Here is a 13,959-nt window from a genome sequence, read left to right on the forward strand (position 1 = left end):
CACTACTCAAGGCTCTGTAACAGGTTTTAAGCCAACAACAGGACCACACTACTCAAGGCTTGACTCTGTAACAGGTTTTAAGCCAACAACAGGACCACACTACTCAAGGCCAGACTCTGTAACAGGTTTTAAGCCAACAACAGGACCACACTACTCAAGGCCAGACTCTGTAACAGGTTTTAAGCCAACAACAGGACCACACTACTCAAGGCCAGACTCTGTAACAGGTTTTAAGCCAACAACAGGACCACACTACTCAAGGCTCTGTAACAGGTTGTAAGCCAACAACAGGACCACACTACTCAAGGCCAGACTCTGTAACAGGTTTTAAGCCAACAACAGGACCACACTACTCAAGGCCAGACTCTGTAACAGGTTGTAAGCCAACAACAGGACCACACTACTCAAGGCCAGACTCTGTAACAGGTTTTAAGCCAACAACAGGACCACACTACTCAAGGCCAGACTCTGTAACAGGTTTTAAGCCAACAACAGGACCACACTACTCAAGGCTTGACTCTGTAACAGGTTTTAAGCCAACAACAGGACCACACTACTCAAGGCTTGACTCTGTAACAGGTTTTAAGCCAACAACAGGACCACACTACTCAAGGCTCTGTAACAGGTTTTAAGCCAACAACAGGACCACACTACTCAAGGCTCTGTAACAGGTTTTAAGCCAACAACAGGACCACACTACTCAAGGCTCTGTAACAGGTTTTAAGCCAACAACAGGACCACACTACTCAAGGCCAGACTCTGTAACAGGTTTTAAGTCAACAACAGGACCACACTACTCAAGGCCAGACTCTGTAACAGGTTGTAAGTCAACAACAGGACCACACTACTCAAGGCCAGACTCTGTAACAGGTTTTAAGCCAACAACAGGACCACACTACTCAAGGCTATACTCTGTAACAGGTTTTAAGCCAACAACAGGACCACACTACTCAAGGCTCTGTAACAGGTTGTAAGCCAACAACAGGACCACACTACTCAAGGCTCTGTAACAGGTTTTAAGCCAACAACAGGACCACACTACTCAAGGCTATACTCTGTAACAGGTTTTAAGCCAACAACAGGACCACACTACTCAAGGCCAGACTCTGTAACAGGTTTTAAGCCAACAACAGGACCACACTACTCAAGGCCAGACTCTGTAACAGGTTTTAAGCCAACAACAGGACCACACTACTCAAGGCCAGACTCTGTAACAGGTTTTAAGCCAACAACAGGACCACACTACTCAAGGCCAGACTCTGTAACAGGTTGTAAGCCAACAACAGGACCACACTACTCAAGGCCAGACTCTGTAACAGGTTTTAAGCCAACAACAGGACCACACTACTCAAGGCTATACTCAAACAAATAGGGTATCTCCTGATTTCCACTTTAACAAGCACAGTGCCGGAGCTTCTGGCAGACTTTGACAGATTCATCAGCCGTTTCCAGCCACCCCTCCTCAAAAGGAATTTGATCCACCTTTAATAAATGGGACATTTGTGCTGCTGTGATAGCGAGCCGAGCCAGTTGAAAACATTGATGCCAGGGATAGTTTTGGTGTCTGTGTGCTCCTGAGGTGCTGTGGCCCTGTGTGCTCTTTCATTAGTGTTCTGTTTTTTATTCATGCATTTCTGGTACCCTCCTACCTGAGCGACACGAGGCCTGTTAAAATCATCCCAGTTTGGAGATGAAACACTGTGTGTTGCAAAGCCTCATGCTCCAAGGCCTCTCTGCTCTACCCAGGTGTTTTAATGGGCTGATGGGGGTCATACTAATACAGAGATAACCACTGGAAATGTATTTTCTCCTCTTTACTGCTTAAAAAACATATATATATATATATACCAGTCAAAAGTTTGGACACACCTACTAATTCAAGGGTTTTTCTTTATTTTTTACGATTTTCTACATTGTAGAATAATAGTGAAGACCTCAAAACTATGAAATAACACATATGGAATCATGTAGTAACCAAAGAAATGTTCAACAAATCAAAATATATTTTATATTTGAGATTCTTCAAAGTAGCCACCCTTTGCCTTAATGACAGCTTTGCACACGCTTGGCATTCTCTCAACCAGCTTCATGAGGTAGTCCCCTGGAATGCATTTCAATTAACAGGTGTGCCTTCTTAAAAGTTAATTTTTGGAATTTCTTTCCTTCTTAATGCGTTTGAACCAATCAGTTGTGTTGTGACAAGGTACGGTTGGTATACAGAAGATAGTCCTATTTGGTAAAAGACCAAGTCCATATTATGGCAAGAACAGCTCAAGTAAGCAAAGAGAAACGACAGTCCATCATTACTTTAAGACATGAAGGTCAGTCAATCCGGAACATTTCAAGAACATCAAGCGCTATGATGAAACTGGCTCTCATGAGGACCGCCACAGGAATGGAAGACCCAAAGTTACCTCTGCTGCAGAGGATAAGTTCATTAGAGTTACCAGCCTCAGAAATTGCAGCCCAAATAAATGCTTCATAGAGTTCAAGTAACGGACACATCTCAACATCAACTGTTCAGAGGAGACTGCGTGAATCAGGCCTTCATGGTCGAATTGCTGCAAAGAAACCACTACTAAAGGACACCAATAAGAAGAAGAGACTTGCTTGGGCCAAGAAACACGAGCAATGGACATTAGACCGGTGGAAATCTGTCCTTTGGTCTGATGAGTCCAGATTTGAGATGTGTCTTTGTGAGATGCAGAGTAGGTGAACGGATTATCTCCACATGTGTGGTTCCCACCGTGAAGCATGGAGGAGGAGGTGTGATGGTGCTTTGCTGGTGACACTGTGTGATTTATTTAGAATTCAAGGCACACTTAACCAGCATGGCTACCACAGCATTCTGCAGTGATACGCCATCCCATCTGGTTTGGGCTTAGTGGGACTATCATTTGTTTTTCAACAGGATAATGACCCAACACACCTCCAGGCTGTGTAAGGGCTATTTGACCAAGAAGGAGAGTGATGGAGTGCTGCATCAGATGACCTGACCTCAACCCAGTTGAGTTGGTTTGGGATGAGTTGCACCGCAGAGTGAAGGAAAAGCAGCCAACAAGTGCTCAGCATATGTGGGAACTCCTTCAAGACTGTTGGAAAAGCATTCCAGGTGAAGCTGGTTGAGAGAATGCCAAGAGTGTGCAAAGCTGTCATCAAGGCAAAGGGTGGCTACTTTGAAGAATCTCAAATATATAATATATTTCGATTTTTTAAACACTTTTTTGGTTACTACATGATTCCATGTGTTATTTCATAGTTTTGATGTCTTCACTATTATTCTACAATGTAGAACATAGCAAAAATAAAGCAAAAACCCTGGAATGAGTAGGTGTGTCCAAACTTCTGACTGGTACTGTATATTTATTTATTTTAGAAGATGCAACAATTGTTCATGAAGCAAACATTGTATGACTTGGTGAAGGTGTGGTTCTGTTTCCCCGCCTCTCCTTCATCGATGGTGGTCATGGCAACATGGCGTTAGGAGAGTCCTGTCAACATCAACAGTCATGAACATGGCATTCTGAACAGCACCATCTTCCTAATTGAGAACTTTGACATATTTGTATTTGTATTTATTATGGATCCCCATTAGTTCCTGCCAAGGCAGCGGCTACTCTTCCTGGGGTTTATTATGGATCCCCATTAGTTCCTACCAAGGCAGCAGCTACTCTTCCTGGGGTTTATTACGGATCCCCATTAGTTCCTGCCAAGGCAGCAGCTACTCTTCCTGGGGTTTATTATGGATCCCCATTAGTTCCTGCCAAGGCAGCAGCTACTCTTCCTGGGGTTTATTATGGATCCCCATTAGTTCCTGCCAAGGCAGCAGCTACTCTTCCTGGGGTTTATTATGGATCCCCATTAGTTCCTGCCAAGGCAGCAGCTACTCTTCCTGGGGTTTATTATGGATCCCCATTAGTTCCTGCCAAGGCAGCAGCTACTCTTCCTGGGGTTTATTATGGATCCCCATTAGTTCCTGCCAAGGCAGCAGCTACTCTTCCTGGGGTTTATTATGGATCCCCATTAGTTCCTGTCAAGGCAGCAGCTACTCTTCCTGGGGTTTATTATGGATCCCCATTAGTTCCTGTCAAGGCAGCAGCTACTCTTCCTGGGGTTTATTATGGATCCCCATTAGTTCCGGCCAAGGCAGCGGCTACTCTTCCTGGGGTTTATTATGGATCCCCATTAGTTCCTGCCAAGGCAGCGGCTACTCTTCCTGGGGTTTATTATGGATCCCCATTAGTTCCTGCCAAGGCAGCAGCTACTCTTCCTGGGGTTTATTATGGATCCCCATTAGTTCCTGCCAAGGCAGCGGCTACTCTTCCTGGGGTTTATTATGGATCCCCATTAGTTCCTGCCAAGGCAGCAGCTACTCTTCCTGGGGTTTATTATGGATCCACAAAATATAAAACAGTACATCATATAACATTATTACACCACTACATATCTACAACACAGAATGTATAAAACCACCATACAACAATATTACAGTGCATGTGTGTGTAGAGTGCGTGTGCTAGCGTGAGTGTGTGTGGGTGTGTGTGTCTCTACCTGTGTGTATCTCTTCACAGTCCCTGCTGTTCCATGAGGTTTATTTTTACCTGTTTTTTAAATCTGATTCTACTGCTTGCATCAGTTACCTGATGTGGAATAGAGTTCCATGTAGTCATGGCTCTATGTAGTACTGTGCACCTCCCATAGTCTGTTCTTGACTTGGGGACTGTGAAGAGACCTCTGGTGGCATGTCTTGTGGGGTATGTATGGGTGTCTGAGCTGTGTGCCAGTAGTTCAAACAGACACCTCGGTGCATTCAACATGTCAATACCTCTCACAAATACAAGTAGTGATGAAGTCAATCTCTCATCCACTTTGAGCCAGGAGAGACTGACATGCATGTCATTAATGTTAGCTCTCTGTGTACATCCAAGGGCCAACCGTGCTGCCCTGTTCTGAGCTTTGTGGCACCTGACCTTGACAGAACAGTAGTCCAGGTGCGACAAAACTAGGGCCTGTAGGACCTGCCTTGTTGATAGTGTTGTTAAGAAGGCAGAGCAGCGCTTTATTATGGACAGACTTCTCCCCATCCTAGCTACTGTTGGATCAACATGTTTTGACCATGACAGTCTACAATCCAGGGTTACTCCAAGCAGTTTAGTCTCCTCAACTTGCTCAATTTCCACATGATTCATTACAAGATTTAGTTGAGGTTTAGGGTTTAGTGAATGATTTGTCCCAAATAAAATGCTTTTAGTTTTTGAAATATTTAGGACTAACTTATTCCTTGCCACCCATTCTGAAACTAACTGCAGCTCTTTGTTAAGTGTTGCAGTCATTTCAGTCGCTGTAGTAGCTGACGTGTATAGTGTCGAGTCATCCGCATACATAGACACACTGGCTTTACTCAAAGCCAGTGGCATGTCGTTAGTAAAGTTCATAGATAAATTTACCTGGATTATGGTGGATAGGCTTCCATTAAAGAACACCCTCTGTGTTCTGTTGGACAGGTAACTCTTTATCCACAACCAGACATCAGTGCAGATTTGCAAATAAATTCATTAAAAATCCTACAATGTGATTTTCTGGATTTTTTTTCTCATTTTATAATAATAATAATAATATGCTATTTAGCAGACGCTTTTATCCAAAGCGACTTACAGTCATGCGTGCATAATTTTTTTTGTGTATGGGTGGTCCCGGGGATCGAACCCACTACCTTGGCGTTACAAGCGCCGTGCTCTAAGTGGGAGAACTTGCACAATTGGTGGCTGACTAAATACTTTTTTCCCCCACTGTATGTGTATTAATAACGTCCCCTTATGGAGAATGTGGCTAGGTCTACGTCCCCTTATGGAGAATGTGGCTAGGTCTACGTCTATGTGTATTAATAACGGCCCCTTATGGAGAATGTGGCTAGGTCTACGGCCCCTTATAGAGAATGTGGCGAGGTCTACGTCCCCTTATGGAGAATGTGGCTAGGTCTACGTCTATGTGTATTAATAACGGCCCCTTATGGAGAATGTGGCTAGGTCTACGTCTATGTGTATTAATAACGTCCCCTTATGGAGAATGTGGCTAGGTCTACGTCTATGTGTATTAATAACGGCCCCTTATGGAGAATGTGACTAGGTCTACGTCTATGTGTATTAATAACGTCCCCTTATGGAGAATGTGGCTAGGTCTACGTCTATGTGTATTAATAACGGCCCCTTATGGAGAATGTGGCTAGGTCTACGTCCCCTTATGGAGAATGTGGCTCGGTCTACGTCTATGTGTATTAATAACGGCCCCTTATGGAGAATGTGGCTAGGTCTACGTCCCCTTATGGAGAATGTGGCTCGGTCTACGTCTATGTGTATTAATAACGGCCCCTTATGGAGAATGTGGCGAGATCTACGTCCCCTTATGGAGAATGTGGCTAGGTCTACGTCTATGTGTATTAATAACGGCCCCTTATGGAGAATGTGACTAGGTCTACGTCTATGTGTATTAATAACGTCCCCTTATGGAGAATGTGGCTAGGTCTACGTCTATGTGTATTAATAACGGCCCCTTATGGAGAATGTGGCTAGGTCTACGTCCCCTTATGGAGAATGTGGCTCGGTCTACGTCTATGTGTATTAATAACGGCCCCTTATGGAGAATGTGGCTAGGTCTACGTCCCCTTATGGAGAATGTGGCTCGGTCTACGTCTATGTGTATTAATAACGGCCCCTTATGGAGAATGTGGCGAGATCTACGTCCCCTTATGGAGAATGTGGCTCGGTCTACGTCTATGTGTATTAATAACGGCCCCTTATGGAGAATGTGGCTAGGTCTACGTCTATGTGTATTAATAACGGCCCCTTATGGAGAATGTGGCTAGGTCTACGTCTATGTGTATTAATAACGGCCCCTTATGGAGAATGTGGCTGGGTCTACGTCCCCTTATGGAGAATGTGGCTAGGTCTACGTCTATGTGTATTAATAACGGCCCCTTATGGAGAATGTGGCTAGGTCTACGTCTATGTGTATTAATAACGGCCCCTTATGGAGAATGTGGCTAGGTCTACGTCTATGTGTATTAATAACGGCCCCTTATGGAGAATGTGGCTGGGTCTACGTCCCCTTATGGAGAATGTGGCTAGGTCTACGTCTATGTGTATTAATAACGGCACCTTATGGAGAATGTGTCTAGGTCTACGTCTATGTGTATTAATAACGCCCCTTATGGAGAATGTGGCTAGGTCTACGTCCCCTTATGGAGAATGTGGCTAGGTCTACGTCCCCTTATGGAGAATATGGCTCGGTCTACGTCTATGTGTATTAATAACGTCCCCTTATGGAGAATGTGGCTAGGTCTACGTCCCCTTATGGAGAATGTGGCTAGGTCTACGTCCCCTTATGGAGAATATGGCTCGGTCTACGTCTATGTGTATTAATAACGGCCCCTTATGGAGAATGTGGCTAGGTCTACGTCTATGTGTATTAATAACGGCCCCTTATGGAGAATGTGGCTCGGTCTACGTCTATGTGTATTAATAACGGCCCCTTATGGAGAATGTGGCTAGGTCTACGTCTATGTGTATTAATAACGGCCCCTTATGGAGAATGTGGCTCGGTCTACGGCCCCTTATGGAGAATGTGGCTCGGTCTACGTCTATGTGTATTAATAACGGCCCCTTATGGAGAATGTGGCTCGGTCTACGTCTATGTGTATTAATACCGGCCCCTTATGGAGAATGTGGCTCGGTCTACGTCTATGTGTATTAATAACGGCCCCTTATGGAGAATGTGGCTAGGTCTACGTCCCCTTATGGAGAATGTGGCTCGGTCTACGTCTATGTGTATTAATAACGGCCCCTTATGGAGAATGTGGCTAGGTCTACGTCCCCTTATGGAGAATGTGGCTCGGTCTACGTCTATGTGTATTAATAACGGCTCCTTATGGAGAATGTGGCTCGGTCTACGTCCCCTTATGGAGAATGTGGCTAGGTCTACGTCTATGTGTATTAATAACGGCTCCTTATGGATAATGTGGCTAGGTCTACGTCCCCTTATGGAGAATGTGGCTAGGTCTACGTCTATGTGTATTAATAACGTCCCCTTAAGGAGAATGTGGCTAGGTCTACGTCTATGTGTATTAATAACGTCCCCTTATGGAGAATGTGGCTCGGTCTACGTCTATGTGTATTAATAACGGCCCCTTATGGAGAATGTGGCTAGGTCTACGTCTATGTGTATTAATAACGGCCCCTTATGGAGAATGTGGCTAGGTCTACGTCTATGTGTATTAATAACGGCCCCTTATGGAGAATGTGTCTCGGTCTACGTCTATGTGTATTAATAACGGCCCCTTATGGAGAATGTGGCTAGGTCTACGTCTATGTGTATTAATAACGTCCCCTTATGGAGAATGTGGCTAGGTCTACGTCTATGTGTATTAATAACGGCCCCTTATGGAAAATGTGGCTCGGTCTACGTCCCCTTATGGAGAATGTGGCTAGGTCTACGTCTATGTGTATTAATAACGGCCCCTTATGGAGAATGTGGCTCGGTCTACGTCTATGTGTATTAATAACGGCCCCTTATGGAGAATGTGGCTAGGTCTACGTCTATGTGTATTAATAACGGCCCCTTATGGAGAATGTGTCTCGGTCTACGTCTATGTGTATTAATAACGTCCCCTTATGGAGAATGTGGCTAGGTCTACGTCTATGTGTATTAATAACGTCCCCTTATGGAGAATGTGGCTCGGTCTACGTCTATGTGTATTAATAACGGCCCCTTATTGACAATGTGGCTCGGTCTACATCTATGTGTATTAATAACGGCCCCTTATGGAGAATGTGGCTAGGTCTACGTCTATGTGTATTAATAACGGACCCTTATGGAGAATGTTGCTAGGTCTACGTCTATGTGTATTAATAATGTCCCCTTATGGAAAATGTGGCTCGGTCTACGTCTATGTGTATTAATAACGGCCCCTTATGGAGAATGTGGCTAGGTCTACGTCTATGTGTATTAATAACGGCCCCTTATGGAGAATGTGGCTAGGTCTACGTCTATATGTATTAATAACGGCCCCTTATGGAGAATGTGGCTAGGTCTACGTCTATGTGAATTAATAACGGCCCCTTATGGAGAATGTCGCTAGGTCTACGTCTATGTGTATTAATAACGTCCCCTTATGGAGAATGTGGCTAGGTCTACGTCTATGTGTATTAATAACGTCCCCTTATGGAGAATGTGGCTAGGTCTACGTCCCCTTATGGAGAATGTGGCTAGGTCTACGTCTATGTGTATTAATAACGGCCCCTTATGGAGAATGTGGCTAGGTCTACGTCCCCTTATGGAGAATGTGGCTGGGTCTACGTCTATGTGTATTAATAACGGCCCCTTATGGAGAATGTGACTAGGTCTACGTCTATGTGTATTAATAACGGCCCCTTATGGAGAATGTGGCTAGGTCTACGTCCCCTTATGGAGAATGTGGCTGGGTCTACGTCTATGTGTATTAATAACGGCCCCTTATGGAGAATGTGGCTAGGTCTACGTCTATGTGTATTAATAACGGCCCCTTATGGAGAATGTGGCTAGGTCTACGTCCCCTTATGGAGAATGTGGCTAGGTCTACGTCTATGTGTATTAATAACGGCCCCTTATGGAGAATGTGGCTAGGTCTACGTCTATGTGTATTAACAACGGCACCTTATGGAGAATGTGGCTCGGTCTACGTCTATGTGTATTAATAACGGCCCCTTATGGAGAATGTCGCTAGGTCTACGTCTATGTGTATTAATAACGTCCCCTTATGGAGAATGTGGCTAGGTCTACGTCTATGTGTATTAACAACGGCACCTTATGGAGAATGTGGCTAGGTCTACGTCTATGTGTATTAATAACGGCCCCTTATGGAGAATGTGGCTAGGTCTACGGCCCCTTATGGAGAATGTGGCTAGGTCTACGTCTATGTGTATTAATAACGGCCCCTTATGGAGAATGTGGCTCGATCTACGTCTATGTGTATTAATAACGGCCCCTTATGGAGAATGTGGCTAGGTCTACGTCTATGTGTATTAATAACGGCCCCTTATGGAGAATGTGGCTAGGTCTACGTCCCCTTATGGAGAATGTGGCTAGGTCTACGTCTATGTGTATTAATAACGGCCCCTTATGGAGAATGTGGCGAGATCTACGTCCCCTTATGGAGAATGTGGCTCGGTCTACGTCTATGTGTATTAATAACGGCCCCTTATGGAGAATGTGGCTAGGTCTACGTCTATGTGTATTAATAACGGCCCCTTATGGAGAATGTGGCTGGGTCTACGTCCCCTTATGGAGAATGTGGCTAGGTCTACGTCTATGTGTATTAATAACGGCCCCTTATGGAGAATGTGGCTAGGTCTACGTCTATGTGTATTAATAACGGCCCCTTATGGAGAATGTGGCTCGGTCTACGTCCCCTTATGGAGAATGTGGCTAGGTCTACGTCTATGTGTATTAATAACGGCCCCTTATGGAGAATGTGGCTGGGTCTACGTCCCCTTATGGAGAATGTGGCTAGGTCTACGTCTATGTGTATTAATAACGGCACCTTAAGGAGAATGTGGCTAGGTCTACGTCTATGTGTATTAATAACGGCCCCTTATGGAGAATGTGGCTAGGTCTACGTCCCCTTATGGAGAATGTGGCTAGGTCTACGTCCCCTTATGGAGAATGTGGCTAGGTCTACGTCTATGTGTATTAATAACGGCCCCTTATGGAGAATGTGGCTAGGTCTACGTCCCCTTATGGAGAATGTGGCTAGGTCTACGTCTATGTGTATTAATAACGGCCCCTTATGGAGAATGTGGCTCGGTCTACGTCTATGTGTATTAATAACGGCCCCTCATGGAGAATGTGGCTAGGTCTACATCTATGTGTATTAATAACGGCCCCTTATGGAGAATGTGGCTCGGTCTACGGCCCCTTATGGAGAATGTGGCTCGGTCTACGTCTATGTGTATTAATAACGGCCCCTTATGGAGAATGTGGCTCGGTCTACGTCTATGTGTATTAATACCGGCCCCTTATGGAGAATGTGGCTCGGTCTACGTCTATGTGTATTAATAACGGCCCCTTATGGAGAATGTGGCTAGGTCTACGTCCCCTTATGGAGAATGTGGCTCGGTCTACGTCTATGTGTATTAATAACGGCCCCTTATGGAGAATGTGGCTAGGTCTACGTCCCCTTATGGAGAATGTGGCTCGGTCTACGTCTATGTGTATTAATAACGGCTCCTTATGGAGAATGTGGCTCGGTCTACGTCCCCTTATGGAGAATGTGGCTAGGTCTACGTCTATGTGTATTAATAACGGCTCCTTATGGATAATGTGGCTAGGTCTACGTCCCCTTATGGAGAATGTGGCTAGGTCTACGTCCCCTTATGGAGAATGTGGCTAGGTCTACGTCCCCTTATGGAGAATGTGGCTAGGTCTACGTCTATGTGTATTAATAACGGCTCCTTATGGATAATGTGGCTAGGTCTACGTCCCCTTATGGAGAATGTGGCTAGGTCTACGTCCCCTTATGGAGAATGTGGCTAGGTCTACGTCTATGTGTATTAATAACGGCTCCTTATGGATAATGTGGCTAGGTCTACGTCCCCTTATGGAGAATGTGGCTAGGTCTACGTCCCCTTATGGAGAATGTGGCTCGGTCTACGTCCCCTTATGGAGAATGTGGCTAGGTCTACGTCTATGTGTATTAATAACGGCTCCTTATGGATAATGTGGCTAGGTCTACGTCCCCTTATGGAGAATGTGGCTAGGTCTACGTCCCCTTATGGAGAATGTGGCTAGGTCTACGTCTATGTGTATTAATAACGGCCCCTTATGGAGAATGTGGCTCGGTCTACGTCTATGTGTATTAATAACGGCCCCTTATGGAGAATGTGGCTAGGTCTACATCTATGTGTATTAATAACGGCCCCTTATGGAGAATGTGGCTCGGTCTACGGCCCCTTATGGAGAATGTGGCTCGGTCTACGTCTATGTGTATTAATAACGGCCCCTTATGGAGAATGTGGCTCGGTCTACGTCTATGTGTATTAATACCGGCCCCTTATGGAGAATGTGGCTCGGTCTACGTCTATGTGTATTAATAACGGCCCCTTATGGAGAATGTGGCTAGGTCTACGTCCCCTTATGGAGAATGTGGCTCGGTCTACGTCTATGTGTATTAATAACGGCCCCTTATGGAGAATGTGGCTAGGTCTACGTCCCCTTATGGAGAATGTGGCTCGGTCTACGTCTATGTGTATTAATAACGGCTCCTTATGGAGAATGTGGCTCGGTCTACGTCCCCTTATGGAGAATGTGGCTAGGTCTACGTCTATGTGTATTAATAACGGCTCCTTATGGATAATGTGGCTAGGTCTACGTCCCCTTATGGAGAATGTGGCTAGGTCTACGTCTATGTGTATTAATAACGTCCCCTTAAGGAGAATGTGGCTAGATCTACGTCTATGTGTATTAATAACGTCCCCTTATGGAGAATGTGGCTCGGTCTACGTCTATGTGTATTAATAACGGCCCCTTATGGAGAATGTGGCTAGGTCTACGTCTATGTGTATTAATAACGGCCCCTTATGGAGAATGTGGCTAGGTCTACGTCTATGTGTATTAATAACGGCCCCTTATGGAGAATGTGTCTCGGTCTACGTCTATGTGTATTAATAACGGCCCCTTATGGAGAATGTGGCTAGGTCTACGTCTATGTGTATTAATAACGTCCCCTTATGGAGAATGTGGCTAGGTCTACGTCTATGTGTATTAATAACGGCCCCTTATGGAAAATGTGGCTCGGTCTACGTCCCCTTATGGAGAATGTGGCTAGGTCTACGTCTATGTGTATTAATAACGGCCCCTTATGGAGAATGTGGCTCGGTCTACGTCTATGTGTATTAATAACGGCCCCTTATGGAGAATGTGGCTAGGTCTACGTCTATGTGTATTAATAACGGCCCCTTATGGAGAATGTGTCTCGGTCTACGTCTATGTGTATTAATAACGTCCCCTTATGGAGAATGTGGCTAGGTCTACGTCTATGTGTATTAATAACGTCCCCTTATGGAGAATGTGGCTCGGTCTACGTCTATGTGTATTAATAACGGCCCCTTATTGACAATGTGGCTCGGTCTACATCTATGTGTATTAATAACGGCCCCTTATGGAGAATGTGGCTAGGTCTACGTCTATGTGTATTAATAACGGACCCTTATGGAGAATGTTGCTAGGTCTACGTCTATGTGTATTAATAATGTCCCCTTATGGAAAATGTGGCTCGGTCTACGTCTATGTGTATTAATAACGGCCCCTTATGGAGAATGTGGCTAGGTCTACGTCTATGTGTATTAATAACGGCCCCTTATGGAGAATGTGGCTAGGTCTACGTCTATATGTATTAATAACGGCCCCTTATGGAGAATGTGGCTAGGTCTACGTCTATGTGAATTAATAACGGCCCCTTATGGAGAATGTCGCTAGGTCTACGTCTATGTGTATTAATAACGTCCCCTTATGGAGAATGTGGCTAGGTCTACGTCCCCTTATGGAGAATGTGGCTAGGTCTACGTCTATGTGTATTAACAACGGCACCTTATGGAGAATGTGGCTCGGTCTACGTCTATGTGTATTAATAACGGCCCCTTATGGAGAATGTGGCTAGGTCTACATCCCCTTATGGAGAATGTGGCTAGGTCTACGTCTATGTGTATTAATAACGGCCCCTTATGGAGAATGTGGCTCGGTCTACGTCTATGTGTATTAATAACGGCCCCTTATGGAGAATGTGGCTAGGTCTACGTCTATGTGTATTAATAACGGCCCCTTATGGAGAATGTGGCTCGGTCTACGGCCCCTTATGGAGAATGTGGCTCGGTCTACGTCTATGCGTATTAATAACGGCCCCTTATGGAGAATGTGGCTCGGTCTACGTCT

The sequence above is a fragment of the Coregonus lavaretus genome (genome assembly GCF_964263955.1).
Source record: "Coregonus lavaretus genome assembly, contig: HAP1_SCAFFOLD_145, whole genome shotgun sequence".
Lineage (NCBI taxonomy): Eukaryota > Metazoa > Chordata > Actinopteri > Salmoniformes > Salmonidae > Coregonus > Coregonus lavaretus.